The following is a 14,210-nucleotide window of genomic DNA, read 5'->3' on the forward strand; positions in this document are numbered from 1 at the left end:
AGGTACCAAGCCCCATCTTCTCAAGACAGGCTTTAGTCTTTGGCTAGCTAAGTGACTTACCAGTTGATCAATCATATTTCATGTAGAGTTTGCTCTTTACACCTCTATGTATTTCTACTTGAGGTAGTTGCATGTTCTGCTACTCTATGTGCTTGGATATCTGGTGAGACCTAGGCTCCTTTGCAAGGGCTATAGTGCTATTGTCTTTACAGTATAGTGTCATGACATCTGATGGCATGACATCTAGTTTTGCAACTAACATTAGAACCAGAATGCATCCTACACATCTATAGTGTACTCAGCTTCCATCGATCAATTATTTGGAACTCTTCCAAGATATCGACATAGGAACACACCCCATGATGTAGACATCCTATCATCAATATCAGATATAAAATTTGAATTAGTGTATCCTCCCACTCCTAGCTTTTATCCTTCTTCAAGTTAAGAATAAATCTTTAGTTCTTCTTAAGTACTCAAAGATGTTTTCACACTAATCCAGTGCTCTCAGTCTGGATACAACTGATATCTATCCATAACATTCACAGTATTAACTATATCAGTTCAAGTACATTACATGGCATACATCTACATTCGAGAGGATAGTAGACCCCTTTTCGAGATTTCTATGCTGAATCCTTTCAGCATCTAGTCTCTGTACTTTATCTGTGAAAATACAAGCATCTAATTATATCTATCTCTATAGATCTTTATATTCTCAGAATATAGGACACTTGCTTTATATCTTTCATGGAGAAATCTATATACAACCATATTTTAATTGATGTCAGTATTGGATACTTTTACTGACTCTTTTGAAATACATAATTCCTCATTTCTGATCAAACAATTTGATTGCATCATCGAAATGAATGTTCTAACTCTAAGAGTATTGTAGACTTGGTGATCTTCTATCACAAAAAGTAAAATCCATGAGCTACTCCATATAGAAATCTTCAAAAGATATTTAGTCAGAAAAGCTAATTTATATCTTTTTTTGGAGTCGATGTCTAACATCACCTCGTCATAGGTTTTGGGATCATTTCTATGTTCTCTATCTCCCATAAGAAATAATTTTATCTATATCCTCTATTAAGCATACCCAAGTATCTTTCGAAAGAATTGGAGATCCTACTATGTGTATGAGGTGGAGGAGGAATATATGTATACTGACTCATCATAAATAGGTTCTTTAGGTTATATAGCTTGCTACTTTTCAGAGACGCTCTCTTTGAGCTTAACCTTCCTCTCACTGCTTTATCATGATTAAATAATTTTTTAAGAAGATAGCATGTCGGGTCACAATCACATTATAAGCCTTTTAGAAGGTAGTATCCAAAACTCTTTTAGGATGAGCTTTATAAATCTATCCTCTAATATATCCGTCTGCTATTCTTGACATAGGCTGGATATCCTTGGATCTTAAAATAATCAAGATTTAGTTCTCATCATGTCATTTCTCATACAATATGGTAGGAACAAATTTAGAGAGAACCTAATTCCATAGAAATAAAGTATGTCGTTAACAAAATAAATCAGTGAAGTCTATCATAGATCGGATCATATCTCATATAGTCCCACGACTCTTCTTAATTATCTCGTTGAGCTGAGATGTATTAAGAGCGGTCCAATATGAAACTATACTATTTTTGAGATAATCGAGAAATTTTTTTCTTGGATATTGCATCCTCAATCCGATCAAAGTTTCTTTAAAAATTTTTTGATTTGCTTCTCTACTTTACATCTGAATTTTTGAACTTTTTAAAAATTTTAGATTTGTATCTCATATACTTATCCATACTATGACTGATCATCAGTAAAGGTAACAAAGTAAAGACAACTCCTTTTGTTAGCACATCATATGGGCTATACACATCAAATGTGTATCAAGATAAATATCTCAATGATCCTTTTTCTCTTGTCCCATAAGAGTAGTTTGGTCATATTTTTTCAAAAAAATGATGCACAAAGTAGATATGACTCAATAGTCAATGAGCCCAAAGCCCATATTTCTTCAGTTTGTTAATCATTTCTTCTCCAATATAACTTAGCTTAATGTTTTACATATACTTAAGATTTATCTCAACTCTGGATCTCTCAGATCCAATGGCATTCACTGTTTGCTCAATTAAGTTGACAAATACATCACCATGCAAATGATAGAGACCATCTCTAAGAACTAAATTCAAACGATAATCACAAAAGATAGATACCTGTGGCCATAGTAGCAACTCTTACCCTATTGTCAATTTTAAGAGTTACTTTCTTAGCCCTCTACCTTTTCATAGACTCTATGCTTAAAAAGCACTAGGATCTAAAACTTAACTAAGAGGAGAAAATCGTCAGGATAGTATTGGGCAATTTCGACATGCCTACTCTAAACGTGTCTTTATTTCTTTAGACTCTTCAAGTATTTACCTTTGAACTCTTTCAAAGTTTCTTTATTATCAACACTTTGACCAATTCAGATAAGATGTCAAGATAATCATTTATATGATAGTTTCTCATAAACTATCCATATAAACTAAACAGAAATTGTAGGATCAAATTCACAAGCAATTTCTTATGCATGGTCATGTCAAGCCTTTTGAGCTCCTTAATGTCTTTATTCATTATCAAATAATGATCATAGACTGACTGACCATCACGCATCTCATGTGCTATATGACTCTGATTATCTCACAACACTTATAAATGAATCAATATGTCATTGGTAGTGAACATGTGCTCATGCATACGTTAGAATTCATCTAACATAGACTTCAATATATAGCACCTATCTTTATTATCATTGTCCATCCACTCATCAAGTATAGCTCGTTGATTTTTGGATTGGATAGGTTGTTAACATCAGAATAATCTGATAGAAAATATTACTTAATTTTTTAAAACTAAAAATAATTCTTAAGTTTGTAAGCCAGTCTATGTAATTGATTTCAGTTAATCAGTTGATATCTAGAATTTGAGCTAGAGGGTTGGAAGCTCACACAATGAACGACAGAGAGCAAAGATTCTAATTAAATATTTATACTTATTTTATAATTTATTCTAAAATCTTTTAGATGCAAAAAGACTCTTACTATTTTATCAGATCTCCCACACTCTTCGGATGGAGAAATGAAAATCCTAATGTGACAACTAGGTTTCTAATGGATGCTGCGGTCCCATCGATGTCGTGCACCTCACCTAACAATTATTGGTAACACGAACAAACACCAATGCATAGATAACTCTTTGCCTAGATGCTTCTCTAAGCATGTTGTAGTGACTTGATCTCTAAGTTATGTGGGCTCACCTAACAGTTATTGCCCACACTTTTTAGTTAAGTCAGACCCATCGTTTACAAGCAGGTGCAAAGCCGTCATTGGATCCTTCACCTAACAATTATTGGACCTAATCCTATCTTTATCCTAAAGTAACTCTTTGCTAATAGAATAGTTACGTATTTTCGATGCAACTAAACCACTGTGACCAGTCAAGAATAATCAACGTCAGTAGCATACCCGCACATCTACAATGGTGGAAAACTATTAGACTTAATATTTATGGAGAGATTTGGGTTTAGATCTTATCTAATCAGTCATAACATGACTGATCTAATTGGCATGGACTCAATCAAAACATCAAGCAACCTTATTTGAGACTCAATCTTCCAAATTGGCCAGATAAGTTGAGATTGATGGGAGTCCCCCCATTGCTTTTCTTAGACACCAATAAATTGATCAGATTAGCAAATAGAACTAATTAAATAATCATCTTTCAATTACTTATCTTAGCGACCAATTGGTTAATTGATTCGAATAGGTTAGCTTAAGTGAATCAGATTCGAGCCATAAATCCAAATTAGGTCCTTGGTTAATCAATTCTACATATGGATGTCAATCAATTCGATCAATAATAATTGTATAATCTTAAGCTCTATTGATCTTATTCTAATCAATACTTGACTTGATTTGATCAACTGCTAAATCGATTTAGATCCAATATGATCAAATCAGAAATCGTAGATGTAATCCAATTACATGTCCTAATTTGATCTACCCATGACCAATCCTTCATACACAAACACTAATTTCAGATCTTAGATCTAAATTTTTAGATTTAAATTTTTTGCATGAAAAATATATTTTGATCTTAAAATAATTTCAGATCATATATACAAACATATATCATATACATGAATAAGTTCAGTTCATAGAAATAAATTTCAGCCCTAAACATGCTTTTATATATCATATATACCAATCAAAATAGATCTCGAAACTCTTTTTAGGTCTAAATAATAAAACATATATCACACATATGCTGAAAAAATTAGATCTAAAATTTTATTTAATTAAAAATTTTAACATCATTTTAGGATAACCATACAGCATAACAAGTAATGCCAGGACAACCTTATGTCAGAATGATATCAAAAATTTTTAGATCTAAAATTTTTCTCTACAAGTTTCAGATCTAAATTCTAATCACATATATATGATGTGGCTCTAATACTACTGTTGGAGTTTCATGATTTCATGTATGTAAATTTTTTTTTTAAAACGAGTATACAGTAGAATTTAAAAACTTCATATTAAATCTAATTTAATCTAAGCACGCATAAGATCAAATCTTAAAATAAAAAATAGGATTGACATATGTGAGATAAGATTCAGATACAGAAATTAAATAGAAAAAAATAAATAGGCTCCATACCTTGGCACGAATCGATCTTCACTGCAAACTGATGATCATGGATATCTTCTGAAGGTCCCTTGCAGCCGCACAAGCATCTGACCTCTATGGATATCCACATGAGACTTCGATCTGATCAAAAGCTTATTAATCTCACTGGGGTGCTAGCTTCTTTACAGAGATCATATCTTGATGGTTGAAAATCTTTTTTTTTTAAGACACTCTTAAAGAAGAAGATGAAATATGAGGATATTGATCTCTACACTAGAGATCATGAGAAAAAATTTTTCTTCTCTTTTCTTCCTAAAACCCATGGACCAAATCTCTACACTAGAGATGTAAAAATTTTATCCAACTTTTGGATAAAGAGAAGAGGAGAAACCCATGGCCAAACTAGAACAATAGATGGGAGAGTAGATGTCCTAACAACCAACCTTTAGTTGTTCTAAAAAAGAAAGGATATGAAGCAACCATACCTCACGCCCATGGCCTTCACGCCATCCCTCTCTCTCCCTTGATATTTTTTATGCACAAAGCCCTCTCCTTTTGGCATCAAACCTAATCCATATCAGGTTCCTTACCATCCCTCATGACCCACATTTAAATAGGCAAAGGGGAGTTAGATTTTGAGTAGGAGATAAGAGTCCAATAATCCTTGGACTCTTAATTTTATGCCACCCAACACACAAATATTTTGCACCCCATATACCTCATGGAAATAAGAGATTGAGAGGGCTTCTTACACATTAAAAATCTCACACAAAAAGGGAGGTTATGGCATTCAAAAATCTGGTGGTGTGGGACCTTGGTTGGCACATGGAAAGGAAGAGTTTAATGCATATGGGACTCTTCTTTAGGTGGTTGATTTAAATCAATTTAAACTCTAACTAATTCTAACCATATTAGGAATTGATTAGATCTAAATAGATAAAAACTCAAATCTAATTTGGAGTCCAAACTATTTAAATTAGATGTCACCAAATTAGAGAAGGAGTCCTAGTCCTTTTGGACTCTTTCTTGGTGCTTGAGTCAAACTCAATTTAATCCTAATCTAATTAGGATTTGATGCACCCATGAAGAAAAAAATTTTTAGTCCAAATAGAAACTCAAACACTCTTGTTTAGATCCTAGTCTAATTAGAAATTAAATCAAACTTAAATCCTAATTCAATAAGAAATCAATCTCCCATGCAATTTGGTTATCTCATAACCCAATTAGGCTTGATCAAATCAAAGTCATGTCAAGTCAAATTAAATCTAATTTAATTAGACTTGATGTAAGCCCCATAGCTTAATCAAATTGAATCAATTAGTAATCTAATTACTTATTAATCCTCCTATAACTCACTAACTCTTTAGTGAGTTACTTGATTATAATTTTTGCATTAGATTAATCATCAATCAAATTGATAATCAAATCTTATCATGATTCATAATCGTAATTCAACCATCTGATCAAACAAAAGTCTCTTTGTGTGTGACCCCATAAGTTCTACTCTATCTGATAGGAAACTATATTGTGATCCCTATCATAATATCATTGAAACTCTTTTCAATGGGTTGGAACCGTTTCAACTCTGTCCATCAAAAATCATCGATCATCGAGATGATGCTTGTGGGTTTCATAATCCATCAGTGACACCTAGCAGTATGTAGTAGCAATTTAGTAGAATAAAAAATGATGAACTTTTAGGTACAGTTAATGCATCATACAGTCCCTCTATTATGAGTCCTGACCAGATGGTAGGTCATGGATGAATTGTCAAACTTTATCATCGATCATATAATAGATTCAATCAGCTCGAGTCCATATATGATTCTCATGAAAATTTCTTTTCATTAATCATACTGCTATGGTCATACACTTAAAGACTCAGCTTCATAAATTTTATAGGACTACTTCTTTCTGATAGGATCGATAGATCCCATCTAGGTGCACACCCTACTCCTACAATGGACCAACTGTCACCAACATCTACTACAAGGACTCATTAAGACCCATGTTAATGTATCAATCAAACTCCAGCAGCTTCACTATGAGTAGTTGTAGCACCGTAGGTCAAAGGATCAGTCATACAATTACAGCATCAAGAAAGTCACTAACAAGTGAGCAGACATCTATATGACTTCTCATGTTGGTCACGCTCAGTGCTAGTTGTTCTCTAACAATCACCTGCACTCTCACTTCAGTGTCACTACACCACAGACTCTAGACTCATCTATCCGAAGGAAGTGATCCATGCACTGATCTATCCGGATCAATCATTATCCCCATGATGATCCTATGATCAGGAGCAATTTAGAAATTAAGCATTAATGACATATATCTCAAATTTTCAACTCTTTGAGAATATATGTCATCATCTTGTTAATCTCTTGAATAATTTTTGGACACATAAAATATGAATGATAATATAAATACCTATAAAGTATAAAAATATATCCTAGTAATATAATATGCATCAGTCAAGATTGGCTTCTAGGATATATATCCAACATCCATTGCTTTTTTCAGGCACAAACTAGCTGACTAGATAAGCGAACGGAACTAATTAATAAATCTCCTTCCTTTGAGATGTAATCTCTGAACCATTTTTCTAGACACTAATTGATCAACTAGGCCCGACTCAGTTCAACTTTCGGGATCACTTGTTCTATTGAGCTCGAGTTTCTTAGGAGCTGATGTCTAGTTAATTTTAAGTTAGAGGTTTAGGTTAATACAAATGCAACATTATGGTTTATGGGCCAAGGGAAGGTGATGAAATCTTCACCTTATGTTGTTTATGGGTGATGCCGTTAAGATATTTTATGAAAATATATAATGCAAAAAGAAAAGGTGTCCAAATTTGGTGAATTAACACACAATCAAGATTAAATTGATTTGTTTCATTTTTCAAATTTTGTAGTTAGGTATCTAATTTTCTAAATAGATTATAAGGTGTTAGTGCAAAGTTTTTTTTTTTATTCATTTTGCAGGAATGTACGTTTGACTAAATAAACTAGACAAGTTAGAAAACACTAAAAATAGACTAGAGTAGAAAGTAGAAAGAAAATAAAGCAAATACTATTTTTTTATTTATTTTTTTAGATTCAAAAGCAACTATGCCACGATCTCCAGCAATGGCGTCAAAATTTGATTACATAGGTGTCAAAAATAAGGACCATGTTAATTACGATTGAAGCATTTAGCTTTTAAATTAATAGTAAAGTAAAGAGCAATTAAAAAACTAGTAATTAATCTAGAAAGTAAATAAAGATGAGCTAATTAGAGGTTGGGTTTCAAATATAGAGATGAATTCTCAGGTTCTCAACTGTTCCATGTTAGACAACTAGTATCCTTCTTTCTTCTGTATTTGCTTGGATATCTAAATAATAAAGATATAACCTATCTTAGAGAGCATGGTCTATACTCATAGATTATGATCCATCTCTTAAAGTTATAAACTAGTCTAAATTAAATTAGATATAAGAGAAAAAATTTCATCTAAATATAATCTATCCCAAGAGTACGACTCATAACCATAGATCACAGATCGTCCTAAGAGTATAGACTATTTTAGATTGAAAACATAGGTAAAGAAAAAAAAGATGCATAGATATAAATCAAAAGCTTAGATCTTTATTGCATAATAAAATAAAAATATAAGAGATGTTGCAAAAAAAAAAAACAAACTGTCAAAATAATTCACAGCAATCTCCCGAGAGCTGGTTGTTTAGCTGGCCATGGGGAAGCTCTTGACTACAATCTGCATCCTGGACTCTGAAGATTCTTTATCACAGACTTGAAAAAAATCTTCAATAATAGAAGAAGAAGATTTGGTGGAGAATAGGCAAAGAAAAGTGAGTTTTCAAAGATGGAAAAAGAAAGGACAGGTTGCTGATTTTTGGTGGAAGAGAAAAAAAAGGGCTGAAGTTGTAGAGGCTTGGACATGAGGTTCCCTAAGGCTTTTGGATGTAAAATTTTGAGAGATTAGAGAGGGATGGATCAAGGCTTGGATGACTATGGTTTGGAGGGAAAAGGATCTAGGGTTGGCCAGCTAGGGTTGGGAAGAAGAGGAGGCATAAGGGAGGAAGTTTGGGGCGGCTAGGGTTAGGAAGTGGAGGGGTTTTGAGGCTATGATCGTGGAACTCCTTCTCGACCTCCCTAGGGTGGGCCAAAGGGGTGTTTAAATAGGTGAGAGGCTAGAGCTTTGAGGGTGGAGAGTGCAAAGAATAATAGCCTTAGGATTTAAGGAAAAAGATCTCCTCCATTGGTTCCTCCCTTAATTACTTTCCATGTTTGCTTCACTAATGATTTTTCTCCTTTGCTCAACCTGATTTCTTTTCCAATTCTTCATCAAATCTTCCATGAAAGCTCTCCTTTTGGTTCCTCCAATAAGAGCCCTTGGATGCTTGCTTGGTTGGTTTTTCTCTATTGATTAATTAGTTGTGTTCACACCATGATCCATGAGAAAGATGATCTTTTAATCTTGACCCTTGATGTTTAAGCTGTGTTCACACCTTGTTTTCTTCATTAATACCTTCCCTCTTGGTGCCATGATTGTGGATCCAAGGGATCTAGAGCTTCATCATATATCTTATGGAGGGAATTTGATTAGATCCAAGGTGGCTTTAAGCATGCAATAGGATCCATGCTAAATTTCTTCCATCTTCATTTCTCATGAAAAACCTTCCATGCTTGCTTCTTGTTTGGCACCTAATATCTCCACCATTGGATGTGAGGCTTCAATAAAAACCTCTAGATCTTTATTGTGGCTCTTGGGTGTACTTGGGTTCAAGCCAGATTAGACCCAATTGAGCCTAATTGAACCCAATCTTCTAATTACGTGCAAAATAAGTTAGGAAACATCAAATTCAAACTAATTCATGTTAATTAATGATGTTTTGAGTGTTCTAATGTATTAATTCAAGTATTGATCATAGATCCAATCATTCAAGTTTGGGTGAGATCAAATCATCTAAGATAAGGATAGGTTTCAAAGTTGAATTCAAATTAGATTTGAATTCAAATTCAAACCAATTTAATCCACTCCATGGGGCGTTGAGAAAAAGGGTGACATCTGCCTTTTAGCATGAATAATCTCATGAAAATATTGTTGGAGTAATTTTCTCAGGTTGTGGACTTCAAAAAATAGTTAGAATTAGGTCACAGAGGTCCTTGAAGGCCAGCAACACAGCAATACAAAAACAGTCTTTAGGATTTCAGCAGTCTTATAAATCCTGTCGATAGAATTTTTTTCTGCGATTCGAACTTTTTCTCTATCTGATCTGAAATCTACCTTTTGAAATCTGGAAGCACTTTTGATGAGGCCTCCAAAAAGCAAAATATGGAGATGTGGAACTCCTCTTGGGCAGCCAAGAGGGGGCACACAAAAGGGGGCTTGCATAAAAAAGGGTGCTAGAAACTGTAACGCCTCCTTTCTTTCCTTTTTGGGATTGGAGGCCAAGAAATCCTAGGGTTTCTTGCTGCTAGAATCTGGAGAAGACTAGAGAGAGAGGAAGAAAGAGAGAAGATTAGAGAGAAAATAATTTAGCATTCATTCGCTTCATCGAGTCAGAATACAATATATCTTTATATATAGGGTCAATATGATCCAACCCAAAAACTCTCCTGGCTAACTCAATATAAGATTGCACTCACCCAAGCTCATGTACACCCATAATTTGATCCAATCTTACGATCTTGAACTCAGTCCTAACCCAAATATAAGCTAGCTCCTCAAGATCAAAAATCTCTAAACCTCAAGACCCGAAAGGTTGACAGCCTTTCGCCCTAGGTCCCAACTTAGCACTAGAAACCCATGACTGTGAGGAAAATCAGTGCAGGGGTAAAATGGTAATTTTAAAACTTTTTTAAAATTATGATTTTATAGTAGAAAATATTAATTAATCTAATTAATTAATATAAATTTATCCTACATGAGGATCTAAATATGATATATAGCATGCATGCATTTAAATTTGAAATTCGAATTTGAACAATAAATACTTTATTGTAATGTGTTCAGAACACAATACCTTTGTGCGGGTAGTAGATCGTCGCAATCTGATTATCGTCGGGAGAGTCTGATCATCACAATACAGCCACACAGCATGTCTGACCTCTGTGAATCATCCATACGAAGCTCCCGGTCTGATCGACTCCTCACGAGTGCTAGCTCGTTGAAGAGCCCTTTTGACGACCGATGCTGATTGAACTCTTTCGATTGATGTTTGTCGATTCTTTGGATGCTTTAGATCATCAACAGACATTCTTGAGAGGATGTTGAAGATCTCTCTAAGATTTTGTGGGCTCATGACACTCGTAGCTCACTTTCTCACTTTCCGAACCCTAGGCTAAAACTCTAGGGAACTCACCGAAAACCTTGCACCCACTTTTCTTTCTTTTCTTTCTTTTTCTCTTGGAAGGATATGGACTTCCTTCTCACACACAAGACTTCTCACGTCCCAAAATTTTTCTTCAAGAATCTTCTTCTTGCACACCCCACTCTTCTCCTCCTTTTATAACAACGTCAAACGTCTTATCCAAAAGAAAGATAAAGATGAGTAATTGCACATTTGAATTCAAATCAAATTTTGAATTCAAATAGACACCAACTCATCCCTTATCCACTAAAGGCATGAGGCATGGCTTAAATTGTGCATGGAGTGATTTCATGAGAAATCTTTTCTCATGTAATAAATGGAGCATAAAAAAGGGATAAGGCGCAAAGATTGATTGCCCATTCAAATTCAATCTTTATTTTGAATTTGAATGGCCAACCAAACATCCTTATCCATTCATATGGCACATTAAAGTAGGGTGTGGAGAGGGCTTGGTGTGAGAAAAAATTCATGAGAAGTTCCTTCTCATGAATTCAAATGGGTGCAATGGAAGTGAGGTGGCGCATGGAGATTGGGTCAAGGTGGTTTAATTATTTAAACCAACCTAATTGAACCAAATAAGTTAGGTCCAATTAGACTAATTTAAACCCAACTTAATTAGGCTTAATTAGGCTTAATAAAATCTTAATCAAATCAGAAATTGACTAAGCCCAACCCCTGATCAAATCAGGGACCAAACTATCTTGACGATTAGGTCAACTCTTAACCTAATCAGGTCAAACCCAACTGAATCCAATTCAATTGGACTTGATCTAAAAATAATTACTCAATCAAATCGAGTTAATTAGTGATCAAATCACTAATTAAATCTCTCATAAATACTGAGTCCAAATCTAATGGGCAATCGGGCATCAGAATTCATCGATATGTAACCCTGATCGAAAAGTCCCAACCAGTGGGACTCTTGACCCCAGTACCCATAATGTGTGGAACTCATTATCAGAGAATCTTGATTCTCGATCACTGAGTCCCAAACATGTAGGATTCTACATCAGCCATCAAATCAGATAGGAACCTCTAATGTGTGTGACCCCGCAGGTTCGAACCTAAGCCGGTAGCACAGGAACCAATTCCTGTACTAATTGAAGTGACCATCTAGCAATGGTACCCGACATCTAGATAGGTCGAAGAGTCACAATCGCAACACTCAGAACCTACATGAATATGGTTACTGTATAATTCATCCTTTTGACCCCTATGTTTAGGATGACTCAGGGTTAAACTGTCAACCCTGATCAGATCATCCGAATCGTGCTCAACTCAAACAGTCCTGTGACTCCTCACAAGGACTACCCTGGCCAAGATTTTGCTAAATTGAAACACGACTGTACACAGCTCCTAAACTAGAGTGGTCAATCACATCTTGACACACGCACCGACAAGTCAAGTACTTGACTACACCCAGCAGCCTTCCATCACTGAATTAGAAATTCAGGTAGTCCAGTGCCTAAGTGCAGTGAGTTGCTTGCAAGTCACCATGACGGTCTCAGGTTGGAGGGATATTTATACCCATATTCCATCGGAGCAAATCTTGACAGTAGAAATAGCTCCAGAGTCGGTCACATTCAGTGCAGATGTACCCTTACATCTCACCTGTACGCCATACCATGTCTCCACACTCATTAGTTAAGAGGACAACCAACCTATATGGCACACAACGACCTATGCTTGATAAACATTGTCATCCTTGGTAACAACGTATCATTTGGTCACGAACAGATTTAAGGACTAAACGACAAATCCTCCTTTGTCAAGTTAAATAGTCCTAAGGACTTCACCACAACATAGGAGTTCATTAGAAGATGAAATATTTTGTGATGAAAAATATCAAAATAATTTTTATTAATTCATAATTCATGTATAAATATAAAAATGAGCACAACCATCAACAAGCTGATGATTGGCTTTGGGACACTATTCCCAACAATCTTCCACTTGGTCTAAAGTCAATCGGTACAGTATCTAATACCCATCTTCGACTTGTAGTTGTCGAACTCCTTCACCGTAATAGCTTTAGTGAATGGGTCAGCCAGGTTCTCCTTCCCGTCGATCTTCTGAAGATCGACGTCACTCGATCCATAATTTTTGGATGAGATGGTAGCAGCACAGAATATGCTTCGTCCGCTGGTGTGCCTTTGGTTCCTTCGCCTGAGCAATGGCTCCAGAGCTGTCACAGTAGAGCAGAACTGGACCAACAAGGAAGGGTGCTACTCCGAGCTCGGTGATGAATTTCCTCAGCCACACCGCTTCTTTGGCAGCATCTGATGCGACAACATACTCCGCCTCGCAAACTAAATCAGCCACTGTGTGTTGCTTGGAACTTTTTCAGCAGATAGCCCCACCATTAAAGGTAAAAATAAATCCCGATACACTTTTGCTGTCATCGTGATCAGACTGAAAACTAGAGTCTGTAAACCCTATAAGTCTCAAGTTCGATTCACCATAAATAAGCCACTGGTCCTTAGTATTTCTTAAATACTTCAGGATGGTTTTAACAACCTTCCAGTGATTCTCTCCTGGATCAGATTGGTATCTACTCACTACCCCTAGTGAGTATGCCACATCTGATCGTGTACATGTCATGGGTATATGATAAATCCCACTGTCGAAGCATATAGAATCCTATCCATACGCTCTCTCTCTTGAGGTGTTGTCAGACAATCCCTCTTTGAGAGAGAAATTCCATGGCCTATCGGAAGATAGCCCGTTTTGGAATTCTCCATGCTAATCCTCTTCAGCATAGTATCAATGTACGTGGACTGAGATAAACCAAGCAACCTTTTAGATCTATCCCTATAGATCTCATCCCTAGGATGTAGGAAGCTTCTCCCAGATCCTTCATGGAAAACTGTGACGACAGCCAAATCTTTATTCCCTGTAATGCAGGGATATCATTTCTGATTAAGAGAATGTCATCCACATACAATACAAGAAATACTACTACTGGACCATTAGCCCACTTATAAATGCATGGCTCTTCTCCGTTCTTAACGAAGCCATACGTCTTGATCGTCTTATCAAAATGTATGTTCCAACTCTGTGATGCCTGCTTAAGTTCATAAATGGACCTCTGTAGCCTGCACACCTTAGACTCATCTGTGGATGTGAATCCTTCAGGTTGTATCATATACACCTCTTCATCCAGCTCTC

This window comes from Elaeis guineensis, chromosome 8 (assembly GCF_000442705.2).
Source record: "Elaeis guineensis isolate ETL-2024a chromosome 8, EG11, whole genome shotgun sequence".
NCBI classification, from domain to species: domain Eukaryota; kingdom Viridiplantae; phylum Streptophyta; class Magnoliopsida; order Arecales; family Arecaceae; genus Elaeis; species Elaeis guineensis.